The sequence below is a fragment of the Triticum aestivum genome, chromosome 5B, assembly GCF_018294505.1.
Source record: "Triticum aestivum cultivar Chinese Spring chromosome 5B, IWGSC CS RefSeq v2.1, whole genome shotgun sequence".
In the NCBI taxonomy this organism is placed as follows: domain Eukaryota; kingdom Viridiplantae; phylum Streptophyta; class Magnoliopsida; order Poales; family Poaceae; genus Triticum; species Triticum aestivum.
The window spans coordinates 399,139,107-399,151,946 of NC_057807.1; positions in this window are offsets into that span (position 1 = coordinate 399,139,107).

Sequence of the window (12,840 nt, forward strand, 5' to 3'; positions counted from 1 at the left end):
AGTGCCCAATTCCACCACCTCCTCCTCCTCCGTGCGCATGGGCTTGGTGCTTGGTGCCCTTGCCGGGGATGCCCCTCGGGGCGGTGTGGTCGATGGGGGCGGCGTGTTGGGGGTGGCCCTCGGTAGCTCCTCCTGTTGTTGTCCTCCTCCTGCAGCCACGGCAAGGTCAATGCCAAAAGATCATACCCCAGCGCACGTTGATGAGGAGTAGGTGGTGAACGCACGCTAGGGGCTGAGCCGGGGGCTCCACCGGGGGCTGTTGTCCGAGCTGATCTCCACCACCGGTGTGTGTGAAGCGCCCGCCGACACCTTGGCCCTCTTCGCCACACTCTCGGCCAGCTGTAACACCCATGATGCGGCTATATCTCCCACGTGTTGAGGCATGACTTAGAGGCATAAACGCATTGTGGTTTTGTCGCGAGAAGGGTCATCTTCACACAATCCCATGTAATGAACAAGAAAGGGATAATAGAGTTGGCTTACAATCGCCACTTCGCACAAAGATCATATAATTCATACATCATTAAGAGTACACACATAGTCCGACTATGGACAAATCCAAAAGAAAGTAGACAACCCCAAATGCTAGATCCACGATCGTCCCAACTGGGCTCCACTACTGATCATCCGGAAAAGAAACATATTAACATCCAAAATTCTCATCGAACTCCCAACTGAGCTCGGTTGCATCACCTGCACTGGTATCATCCGCACCTGCAACTGTTTGGTAGTATCTTGTGAGTCACGAGGACTCAGCAATCTCAAAACCCACGAGATCAAGACTATTTTAGCTTATGGGTAGGATAAGGTAAGGAGGTGGAGTTGCAGCAAGCGCTAAGCAAATATGGTGGCTAACATACGAGTACAAGAGTAAGATGAGAAACTACACAACGGTTGTGAAGCTAGAAGTGATCAAGAAGTGATCCTGAAACTAGTTACATTCAATCATAACACCATCGTGTTCTCTTCTTGACCCACTCGAAAAGAGACCATCACGGTTACACACGCGGTTGGGTATTTTAATTCGAATCTGGTATCAAGTCTTCTACAACCGGATATTAACAAATTCCCATCTGCCACATAACCACGAGCACGGCTTTCAAAAGTTTAACCCTGCAGGGGTGTCCCAACTTAGCCCATTATAAGCTCACGATCCACGGAGACAATCCTCCATCGTGGGACATCCGATCAGACTCAGGGTCCCGGTGCACAAGACATTTCGACAATGGTAAAACAAAACTAGCAAGACCTCCTGGTGTGCCGACAAATCCCCATAGGAGCCGCACGTATCTCCATCTCAGGGCACCACGGATGAGCGAAGTGTACAGGTGCCAAAATAACCCAGGTTGCCCCGGGGCGGCCCCGCACAGTGCTCTAGTTTGGACCAGACTCAGAGGAGCACTGGCCCGGGGGTTGATTAAAAATACTAGGGGTCCGGAGAAAATCCCCTATTTAAGTTTTAGTTGTTATTAGGCAAATGGTAAAACCAATGTTGGGCCTTGCTGGATGAGTTTTATTCAAAGCAAACTGTTAAGAGGGTCCCATGCCCCTCACCGTGTTAGGGACGCAAAATCAAGGAACATAACACCAGTATGACGGAAACTAGGGCGGCAAGAGTGGAACAAAACACCAGGCATAAGGCCGAGTCTTCCACCCTTTACCTAGTATATATGTGCATTAATTAAAGATAAGAGATATTGTGATATCCCAACATAATCGTGTTTCAACATGGAGCAATCTTCAACTTCACCTACAACTAACAACACTATAAGAGGGGTCGAGCAAAGCGGTAATATAGCCAAACAATGGTTTGCTAGGAAGGTGGGTTAGAGGCTGACATGGCAATATGAGAGGCATGGTAAACAAGTGATAGGTAGCGCAACATAGCGATAGAACGAAGCAACTAGCAAGCAAAGATAGAAGTGATATCGAGGGTAATGGTCATCTTGCCCGAGACCCCGCAAGGAAGAAGAACGATTCCAAGAAGAAGACAAGCGGACGTAGTCGAACGAATCCTCACAACTCTGGAATGAAACGGAAGCTACCGAGAGAAGAAAACCGGAAGGAAGCAAACAACATGGTAAACCAACAAGCATAAGCATGGCATGATGCAAAATCAAGTATGATGCATGTTCGGTTTAAAGAGGCATGGCATGGCAAAGTGCAACAAACAACACTACAAATTAGGTGGGGCTCAAAATGCAACAAGTTGCATATTGATGAAACGCCACATTCGAGTTATTTAGTTCGCTCTCGTTTAGGTACACAACAATATTAAATGTTGTTAAACATGGCAAGAGGTGAAACATAAGTAAACTAACTATTTAGGCAAGTTTAAATGAGGCTGGAAACAACAAACAACAATTCCGGAAAGTCCCCATGTCATTTAGCAGTTTTAATGCAAACAACAATTTTAAGCATTTAAAAGTTGTTATCACGATGCGGATGACATATGAAAGTTTTATGCATTTTTTATGAAAATGTTGACATTTAGTATGATAGGGAGCATTTGTCACCATGGTGGAAAGAATGGGGTGCCACGGCAACGACAACGGAAATGCTGTCACGACAACATTCCGATGATCCAACAACTCGTCGAGATGTCGGTGCAAAAGAAAGTGTGGATTTACGGAACATGCAAAATATGGTGGGGTGATCCCAGATACCGGGCTCCCACGTGTCCGTGTCCTGGCAAAGAGCGACAATTCGGATGTGGTGCAAACACAGGCATCTCACACACGCATGCATTCGGTGGTCGACTCGTCGTTATACCTTTGAAGTGTGCGTTTCGGAGCGGATCGAGTTCAAAAAAGGAAGTAGTGGTACACGGGCCGTAGTGGAAGTAGTCGTTCTCGCGACAGTAGTGTAAGTTGTGGTATACGTTTTCTTGTCGAAATCACGGCGGTGGTAGTTGTACACACATTGTAGTCAAACTTGACGGAATCAATGTCCTTGAGGGTAGTCATGGTACTTGGGGTCTTCGGTCTTGCCGGTCTCATCAACTCGAAGGGGTACTTGGCGTCGTAGTCGTACATGTTTCCATAGATGTCAGGCGGCGGTAGAGGTACTTGACGGTCCATGGGGTCGACAGTAGTGGAACTTGACGCATCGCCGTGGGCGTCGGCAAATTTGACAATTTTGACCTCGGGACAAAATCAATTCACAGAGTGAATTGCCCGTGAAACTATTTCACGTCCCTGACCTTTTTGTGTAGCACCCGCCACACAGGCGCCACACTCTACTGTGCAGCGCCTACCTCTGGGGCGTTGCACACCTGTCCACCATGGCAGCCACTAGGCCCGCACCCAGCAGTGCAGCGCCTCAGAGCTAGGCGCCACACATTTAAAGTGCAGCGCCTGGCGCTCGGGCGCTGCACTGTGACTTATCCAGCCACTTGGCTGGCCCCCCTCCCCCCTCCCCCACTCCCCCACCCCACACACCCGAGCTTTGCCCCCTCTCCCACTCTCTCCTCCTCTCAAATCCTTTCCCAAATCTTGCAAATTTAGCGAATTTATCTGTGGATTTCGAAGTCAAACCCTCCCTCAAGGTAATCTTCTCCGATCCCCTTGTTTTGATCCAAGTAATGTTATCATTTTGCTCATTTGTTGCTAGCTTGGGGAAACCCTAGTTTTGTTTGGATCTAGAGATTTGCATGGAGATGTGAGATGTTTGTTTGCCAATTTCCTATGATTAGGCTTTGTTAGTATGTTAGGGTTATTCTTATGGGTGTTCTTATGTTGATTCTAGGGTTAGGTTTAGGGCTAGGGTTAGGGTTAGGGTTGTTGTTTGATATATATCTTAGGGTTTGTATTCCTTGTTAATCCTTGGATTAGTACTCATGGAAGCAATGTTACATTGTGTTGTTTGAATGCTTATAGGGATGTGAAGAACATGTGTGTTTGTTCGTCATGGGGACAAAGACGCCTTCTTGAAAGGCAATATTGATCCGGACCCATATGAGCTTGACATGGTGTTTGATAGTAGTCCTAGGTATGCGGAGCTGTTGCAACAAGTGAGGAAAGATTTGAATTGGATGGACCCTAGTGATATCTCTGAGTTGGAGGGAAGGCATAATGTAGGTTTTGGAATGCACATCTGTTGGAAGACAATGCATGTCAACTCGGAGCAACGTTGGGTTGCATACAAGGAAACGATGGTCGAATCACTAGACAAGGCTCTTGAGTTATTTGCAACGAAGAAGGTTGATTCAAGGTTGCATTTGGACTTGAACCGGAACCCCTACCCTTTGGTTGCTAGTAGCTCCCCACCCTTTAAGCGAGATGAAATTGTTGAACCTCTTTTGACCCAAGAAGTGAGGCCAACATTGAGCCCGTTTACAAGCAACCAAGATGAAGCTTTGCAAGAGGAGAATGATGAGTATGCAGACGATGACAATGAAGTTGATCTCCATGACAACAATGTGGGTGATCTCGACAAATATCATTTGCAAGAGATAATGGACCATTCCATCCCTTTTTCTCGTGCATATGCATCGGACTCGGATGACGATGGTCCCGGTGAACAAGTTGATGCGGAGGGGTTCACGGTGAAGGAGGCCGAAGCTTTCGAGAAGGTATTCGTCGGGATCATCGGACTACATTGTTCAAGGATGTTAGTCTCACTGATGAAGCCGTGGTAGATGGTGGCCAATGTATATCTATTGGGGTTAGGCCAAGATCTCACCGTGATTTGGGAGATGACAAGAACCGGATTGCAAAGGGGTCTAAGTTCGAAACCTTCTTGGAAGTGAAGATGTGTCTCGACAAATACTCAGTTACGCATTATCGTCCACACAAGGTGGTGCACTCGGACGTCAATGTGCGCTACACAGTTGCATGTGCATGTGAAGATGAAATATGTCCGTGGATTGTGCGTGCAAGACCATGGAAAGGAGGTCCCACTTGGCATGTAGTGAGTTGTGTGCCAACTCACATGTGCCGAGGCAAAAGGGTGGATGGCAAGATTGTGTCACAAGACCATAGACAACTCATGTCTGAGTTCGTCGCTTACAGGCTCTCCAACTCAATATCCACACTTCCAACAATGAGCGTCCAACATGTCATTGACCTTGTGAAAGCCATCTTTCATTACAAGGTGAAGTACGGCAAGGCATGGAAGGCGAAACAAGCCGCAGTTAAGATGTTGTATGGTACTTGGGAGGAAGCATACAACTGAATCCCTAGGTTGTTGTTAGCCATGGCAGCGACAAACCCGGGCATGGTTCATGTGGTCGAGCCTCATGGGCACCAAACAACGGTTCATGAAGGAAGGAAAGTCCGAGTATTTGGCCATGCATTTTGGGCATTCGAGCAATGCGTGAGGGCTTTCGAACACTGTAGGCCGGTCATCGCCATTGATGGCATGTTCTTGACCGGACAATACAAGGGCACCTTGTTGGTTGCAATAGCAAGTTATGCAAATAACCAGGTGTTGCCATTGGCATTTGCTTTGGTTGAGGTGGAGAACAATGACAACTGGGAGTGGTTTTTGCGTCTTTTGAGGACGAAGGTGTTACCCGCTCAAAGGGAAATTTGTGTCATATCGGATCAGCATCCAGGAATTCTTAACGCGGTGGAGATTGACATTCCTGGGCATGCTCCATTGCACCACCGATGGTGCATGAGGCACTTTTGTTCGAACTTATATAGGGCATGTGGCCTTAAGGAGTTGGCCAATGATCTTCAAGATTGTTGTCTTGCTTTCTCCGACAAGCGGTTCGCCACTTTGTACCACAAATTGCTCACACACAAAAAACTAGATCCTGGGGTTCAAGACTTTCTCAATAGGAACATTCAATACCGGAACAAGTGGGCACGTGATTTTTATGAAGATGGCCGGAGATACGGTCAAAGACAAGCAATATGGCCGAATGCTTCAATAGGGTGCTCAAAGGTGCACGTGGATTACCCGTGACAGCAATAGTTCAATACACATTTGACAAGATGAATGCGTACTTTCTAAAGTACTTGATGGAAACGGATGCACAGATATCGGGCAAGAACCCACTTAAGTACAAGTACAAGTTCCCACCCAAGGTTGATGAATGGTTACAATTTCAATCACGGAAGGCGGACTCAGAAGAAGCTATATTATATGACAACGAAGAGTGGAAGTACAAAGTGAAAGAGCTAGGAGGAACCACAAACGATGGCCGCCAACATGGAGGTCGGGCTTTCAAGGTGTCGTTAACACAATGTGATTGCTCTTGCAGAAGGCCATTGTTGCTTCATCTCCCATGCTCACACTTGTATACGGCCGGTCGCATTAGGAATGTGGACATCAATCACCCACGCACCATGAGGGAGTCGGAGTTCTCAATCATGATGGTCAAGAAAACATGGGCTCCCCGCTTTCACCCATATTTTGACCAATCACAATAGCCGGAGTACCATGGTGTTAAACTATAGCCGGATCCGGAGTTGAAGGTTGTTAAATGGGGTAGACGTAAGACAAAGCGTCTTAGAGGCGACATGGACGGATGGGGCCATGGTGGCTACCGCGAAGCGGGCAACGACCAATTCCAAGAGCGTCGTGAGAGCTCCCGTTGTGGGGAGTACAAAGGTCATGGCCACAACAAAATAAAATGTACGAAACCAAGGAAAAGGTCCAACAAGGAGCTACAGAAGGAAGCCAACCAAGTGGTAGCCAACAAGTGCCAAGCCAACCAAGTGTTAGCCAAAGAGGATCTAGGCAACAAAGAGGTCGACAACTAGGACTTACAAGAGGCCGTGGTGGTGGTGTAGGACGTGGTGGTGGTAGAGCTCGTGGTGGTGGTGGTGTTGGCCGTGGTGATGGTCTTGGCCGTGATAATGGTCTTGGCCTTGGTGGTAGACTTGGCCGTGGTGATGGACATGGGTAAGGTCGTTATAGAGGAATGTTTGGATACCTCGATGGACCATTTCCTTATGTTGCTCACTAACTATAATGTTTCATATGTTCTTGTTTTTCATATGTTCTTGTTGTACATGTTCTTCCATTTGTTTTTATTGTCTTTACTGACCATTATGTTTCACTCATTGTAGGTATGGCGTCTTCCCAACCCAACAAACCAACAATGAAGGAGGATGGCGAAGATGAGATGGCGGGATGGTGGGAGAAGGCTGCGAAGAAGCTTAGAGATGAGGATGCAGCCGCACTAAAGAAGAAGAAGGAAGAGGAGCTTGAGAAGAAGAGGAAGGAAAGAGAGAGAGCGACAAATGCGATGTGGTCTAGGGAGCAAGCATTGGTGAGGAAATGTGAGGAGGCACAGAAGAAGCGTCAAAAGGATTTTGAAGAAAGAACCATGAAACTTTGAGCATTCGCAGTTGAAAAAGAGGAGAGGAAGAACAAGATATTCATGGAGAGGGTGGTTAAGGAGGCTCACCTCATAAGGAAAAGGGAGGAGGAAGAGGAAGAAGAGAGCAAGAAGAAGAAGGGAAAGGGGCCTTGCTCTACGCAATAGAGCTATGTCATCTTCAACTTCAACTTGCTTGTGGAAGATGATCGCCTTATCCTCTAAACTATGCTCTTCGATTTGGTTGTGAACTACTATGCCTCCTCCTCGATTTGGTTGTGAACTAGTATGTGTCATGAAGTACTATGTATTTCCTCCTAAATTTGGTTGTATGAACTACTCCTCAAGTTGAAGTACTATGTGTTATGAACTACTATGTGTCGTGAAGTACTTTGTGCATATGTTGTCTTCACAGTTGTTTGCTTGCTATGTTTCAATCCTACTTCACATCATCGTACTATGTCTGCATATGCTAAAAATTCACTAAGTCCCAATGCAACGCCTAGCCAGTGGGCGTTGCACTGTACAGTGTGGCGCCTGCAGGCTAGGTGTTGCAACAGGGAGCAACAGAAGGCAGGGCAAGTTACAGACCTGTGTGGCGCCTAGCTTGCAGGCGCCACACTGTACAGTGCAGCGCCTAGCATGTGGGTGTTGCACTGTACAGTGTGGTGCCTGCAAGCTAGGCGCCACACAAGTCTGTAACTATCCAGAGAGCAACAGAAGGTATGGCAAGTTACAGACCTGTGTGGCACCTAGCTTGCAGGCGCCACACTATACAGTGCAACGCCCACAGGCTAGGCGCTGCACTGTACAGTGTGGCGCCTGCAAGCTAGGTGCCACACAGGTCTGTAACTTGCCCTGCCTTCTGTTGCTCCCTGTTGCTCCAGTTTTGTCCAAAATTTCGCTAAGTGTTGATGTGGTGCCTAGCTTGCATGCGCCACACTGTACAGTGCAACGCCCACGGGCTAGGCGCTGCACTGTATAGTGTGGCGCCTGCAAGCTAGGCGCCACACAAGTCTGTAACTTGCCCTGCCTTCTATTGCTCTCTGTTGCCCTGCCTTCTGTTGCTCAAACTGGGTCATTTTAAGTCACAGGTAGTTGCATCACAGAATAAACAGTAATTTCAACATTACTATGAGCTAAGACATTTCATAGAGTGACCATCACGACAAGTTCAACATTACTAACAACTTCAAGTTCAACATTACCTAGAGTGACCATCACGACAAGTTCAACATAGAGCGACCATCACGACAAGTTCAACATTACCACCAACATAGAGTTGAACATAGAGCTACAACCAACATAGAGCTATCATTACAAATAGAGGACGATGACTAGTTCCTTGAGCGCTTGTTGGCTCCTCCCCCCTCTTGACTCCCATCTTCTTCACCTTCCTAGGAAGAGGAACCCGCGCCGGCTGCTGCTCCGGTTCCTCCATGTCATCCACATCATCATCCAAATAGTCATCCAAAGCCGCCATCCGCGAGGTGCCGACCGTCCTTTTGCCTCTTTGGGTGAAGTATTCATGTGTGTATTTCTTGATTCCCTTCCTAGGCTTTAACTGGTATGCAGACAGGACCTGGTACGTCCCCAAGGTCATATCATCAGCAACCTATGCATCAATAAAAGATATGGAAAGACCGTGTGTGAGGATATAGTTAGCAAAGCATCAACAATTGGATATATGCTCATGCCATACCTCTTGGGTGATCACATCCACATCCTCATCCTCCAAAGGATCACCATGGCCCTGGCCCGAAGTGGGATCTGATGGTGTCGCCGACCTAGACCGTTCTGGTGATACATACTCCGGGTCACGACAACCGAAAAGGTTTGATAGCTGCCTTAACTTTTGGCCCTGGCGATGCAACATGTACAAGTGAATGAGACATCGAACGTAGCAAAACATGTTAAGTGCTAGTTTGAAGGAGATGTGAACCTTAATGAATGCTCGAAGTGCACCTTCCCCATCACTTTTGCCAGCCGAGGTTGTTTCCAGAATAGTCTCGGTCTCATCAGCTGCTTACTTGATCTGGGCACGCTATGAACAGAAACGATATTAACGTGTTAGGCAAGCGAAGATGAGAATAGTGCGAATGGAAAAGCAAAAAGGGCAAATGCCACCAAGTTCATCATTGGAGCTGAAGGGATCACTGCATTGCCTTTCCTGACTAATGCATTGTACTGGTGCTGGGCTAGCTCATCAAAAACAGTCGAATCTTCCAAGATCTCATCAGCATACGCCGGCTTGCATACCTCCACACGGGTACTTCCAAGAAACCATGTGAGATAGTTGTTGAACGCGATCAGGCAGTGCTCACAAAGCTGGGCTCGTTTTCCAGCCCTAGCTTGCTCCACACTAAGTGCAAACTGTACGACATACTTCCTGTGATGCTTGGCCTAATCCTTGATCTTCCGCTGCTTTTTCCTATCCAACCTGCAAGTTAGAAACAAAATATTACCACCATTGAAACCGCCGAGAAGCCGCTAAGTGCTCAAGGTTAATTATATCTTACCCGTGTAGCACCTTGTCCGTGTCCTCCCACTCCGGCAGAAATGACTGGAACAAACCAAACTGGCGGAACACCCGATGTGGCAGGTGAAGCTCAACCGCCCAGTTGCATATGAGTGGGCACCGCATATGCCATAGATCCCTATACCTAGTGCACATCGGATTCAGCCTGAACTCTATAGGGTTACCAAAACTCTCTCCTTTTCCATACGGCTCCCATTCCACCTGCAAAATGGGATAGAATGCAAAATTGATATCGAGTTACGATAGAAGCATGATAATCACTTATGCAATGTCGATTCACCTGCTCAGGCGTGATCGCGTCCAGCTCACTCTTGTACAACTTGTACATGATCGACGGATCATCCCTCGTCTCATTTAACACATCCCACTTGTAAGCCCAAGTGGGGCGCCGTAGTGGGTCATTTTTGTCGTCCCAATCCTTGTACTTCACAGTCTTCGGTCATCCAACTGGCAAACGCTCCCAGGTCCATATGGAAAGTGCGAGCATACAACCACCAATACCTCCAGATGGCCTACAACGGGCTTCGTCCAGCTGCACATAAAAGAGAACATGGTTGAATTAACAGCAAGATCGCATTGATAATGTAGCAATGAAGTGAAAAGGAAACAACTTCATACCTGTCGATACAAGTAAGCTAGTGTTGCCGAACCCCAACTCCATTTGCTATCGAAGACGGTCAACACCTTCAGCCACATCCATGGAGCATTCTTGCATGTGCCATCAGTAAACATAGTCCTGGATATCATGTACCACATGTAGACACGAGCATATGTCTTCACTGTGTCCTCATTAGCATCCTCAGGGCAAGTACCAAAGTTTGATGTAATCCATGTGAAAGGAGCACCGGCTGCAACTCTTTCCTTCTTCTTGTCTTCTGCTTCTGGTTCCTGAGGCTCCGGAGGAACCATACCGATAAGGGCATGCATCTGCGCGTGCCACCCATCAGAATCGGTGTTCATACATAAAGGGTTCCCATCGATAGGAAGACCGGCGATCATAGGCATATCCTGGAGCGTCACGGTCATCTCCCCGGTCCAAAGATGGGAAGTGTGTGTCTCCGGCCTCCAATGATCAATACGCGTGGTGAGTACTGCAACATTGTTGGGTGGCGTCGACCGGCTGACCAACTGAATGAAAGGGATAAGTCCTGTCTCCCTTACATTCGGTGTGTACCGCTCATCATAGCGCATCCACCCAAGGGTGACCCCGTGAGACCGAAGCTTCAGAGGTGTAAGCTCCTACAAACAAACAAACAAATCATTACATATGGGGCATTTGTGTTTGAAATAAACATGAAATTCATAACACCGGCAACTTTCATTATTACCCGCTGCTCCACCGACATAGCGTACGACCGGTGTTGTTTGTCCCAGTGATCATCGAGAAGCCAAACCATCCTAACATGTGTGGCGCCTAGCTCCGAGGCGCTGCACTGCTAGGTGCAGGGCCCAGGGCTGCCACGGTGGACTGGCGTGCAACGCCCCAGTGCTAGGCGTTGCACCGTAGGGTGTGGCGCCTGCGTGGCGGGCGCTACACAAAAAGGTCACGTGAAATAGTTTCATGGGCAGTTCATTCTGTGAATTGATTTCATCCCAAGGTCAAAATTGTCAAATTTTCCCTCGGCGTCCTTGGGGCATCGGCTGTAGTTGAAGTACTTGGCGTGCATCAACTGTTGACCAACAGAGAACAGGAGGCAGCAAGGCATGGCCGACTTGGTGTGCAACAAAAGATGGATTGCGGGCGTCTGGGTTGACTTGGGCATGACAAAGGCAGCAGGGCCAACGAGGCAGCCAGCTTATCTTGGAGGGGAGCCCTATCGGACAAAGCAGCTCGCGAGGACATCGGCGGCTCGCGAGGGACCCACAGCAGCAGGATGAGGCATGAAAAACCGACAGCACGACAACCATGAAGGATGCGCACGTGGTCGTGGTGGCTCGGGCGAAAGGCCATGGAGGTGTTGTAGATGGCCGGCCATGGCAAGAAGGAGGTGGGGCGCGGACGATCTTGTGCTCGAGCGCCTGAAGAAGATGGCGCGGCGGCGGAGAAGCGGGCAGTGGCGCCGGAAGAAGGCAGCGGCGGCAGGCATCGCAGGAGGCGAAAATGTTGTACGGAACCATGGTTTAGCCGAACCTACGCTCGACACCATTGATTTCTAGACACTATTCATGGGGATCCATGCATGGTTGATTAAAAAATGCAGTTGGCATGCATGTCTATTCATGAGGATCCATGCATGGTTCATTAAAAAATGCAGTTGACATGCATGTCACAGATCCACATGTTGTAGGATGTTAAATCGTATGGCATAGACCATAGGTTCGGCTGAACCATGGTCCTGAATCACGTCTCTCCATAGGAGGTCAGGGACAGGGCACCGGCAAGGGGAGGCGCAGGGGACTTGACGCGGCGGTGGCTTGGCGCTGTGGAAGGAGGTCGCGGGCGAGGAGGAGAAGCACGAGGGCGCCATCGAGCTTGGCGGCGGCCTCTTGCCGGAGATGATGATGGGGAGGCGTGAAGGAGGCAGGGCGCTGGCGATGGAGGGTTGCAGCGGAGGCATGGTTGCGGGCGCCATGGGAGGTGACACGTGGGGCGTGTGTGTGCGGCGCAGGAGGAGGGCGGAGGGGAGAAGGCACGGGCGGCCAAGCTCGCCGGAGGGCGCAGGGACGAGCGGGATCGGGCATGGGGTGAAGGAGGATGGAGATCGAGCCAAGGCTCTCCCTGGCGGCGCGAGGTGGGAGACTAGGGAGAGAAGTGATCCAAATTGGGCTGGATGGTTGTTGTGCTCTCTCCTCCCTCATTTCCATTTATAGAGAAGAAAACAAGAAAGAAAGAAAAGAGAGAAACGAAGATGGTTGGAGAAAGAATTCGTGCATGAGGCCAATTTTCCTGGACTCACAAAAATGAGCTTGATCCAAGAAAACTATAAATGAGCATGTGTGCGAAGATTGGATTCGAACTCGTTTGAATTAAATTCAAATGAGTTTGAATAAGAAGTGGGCGTTTGAAAGGTCCAAAAATGTTGAGATT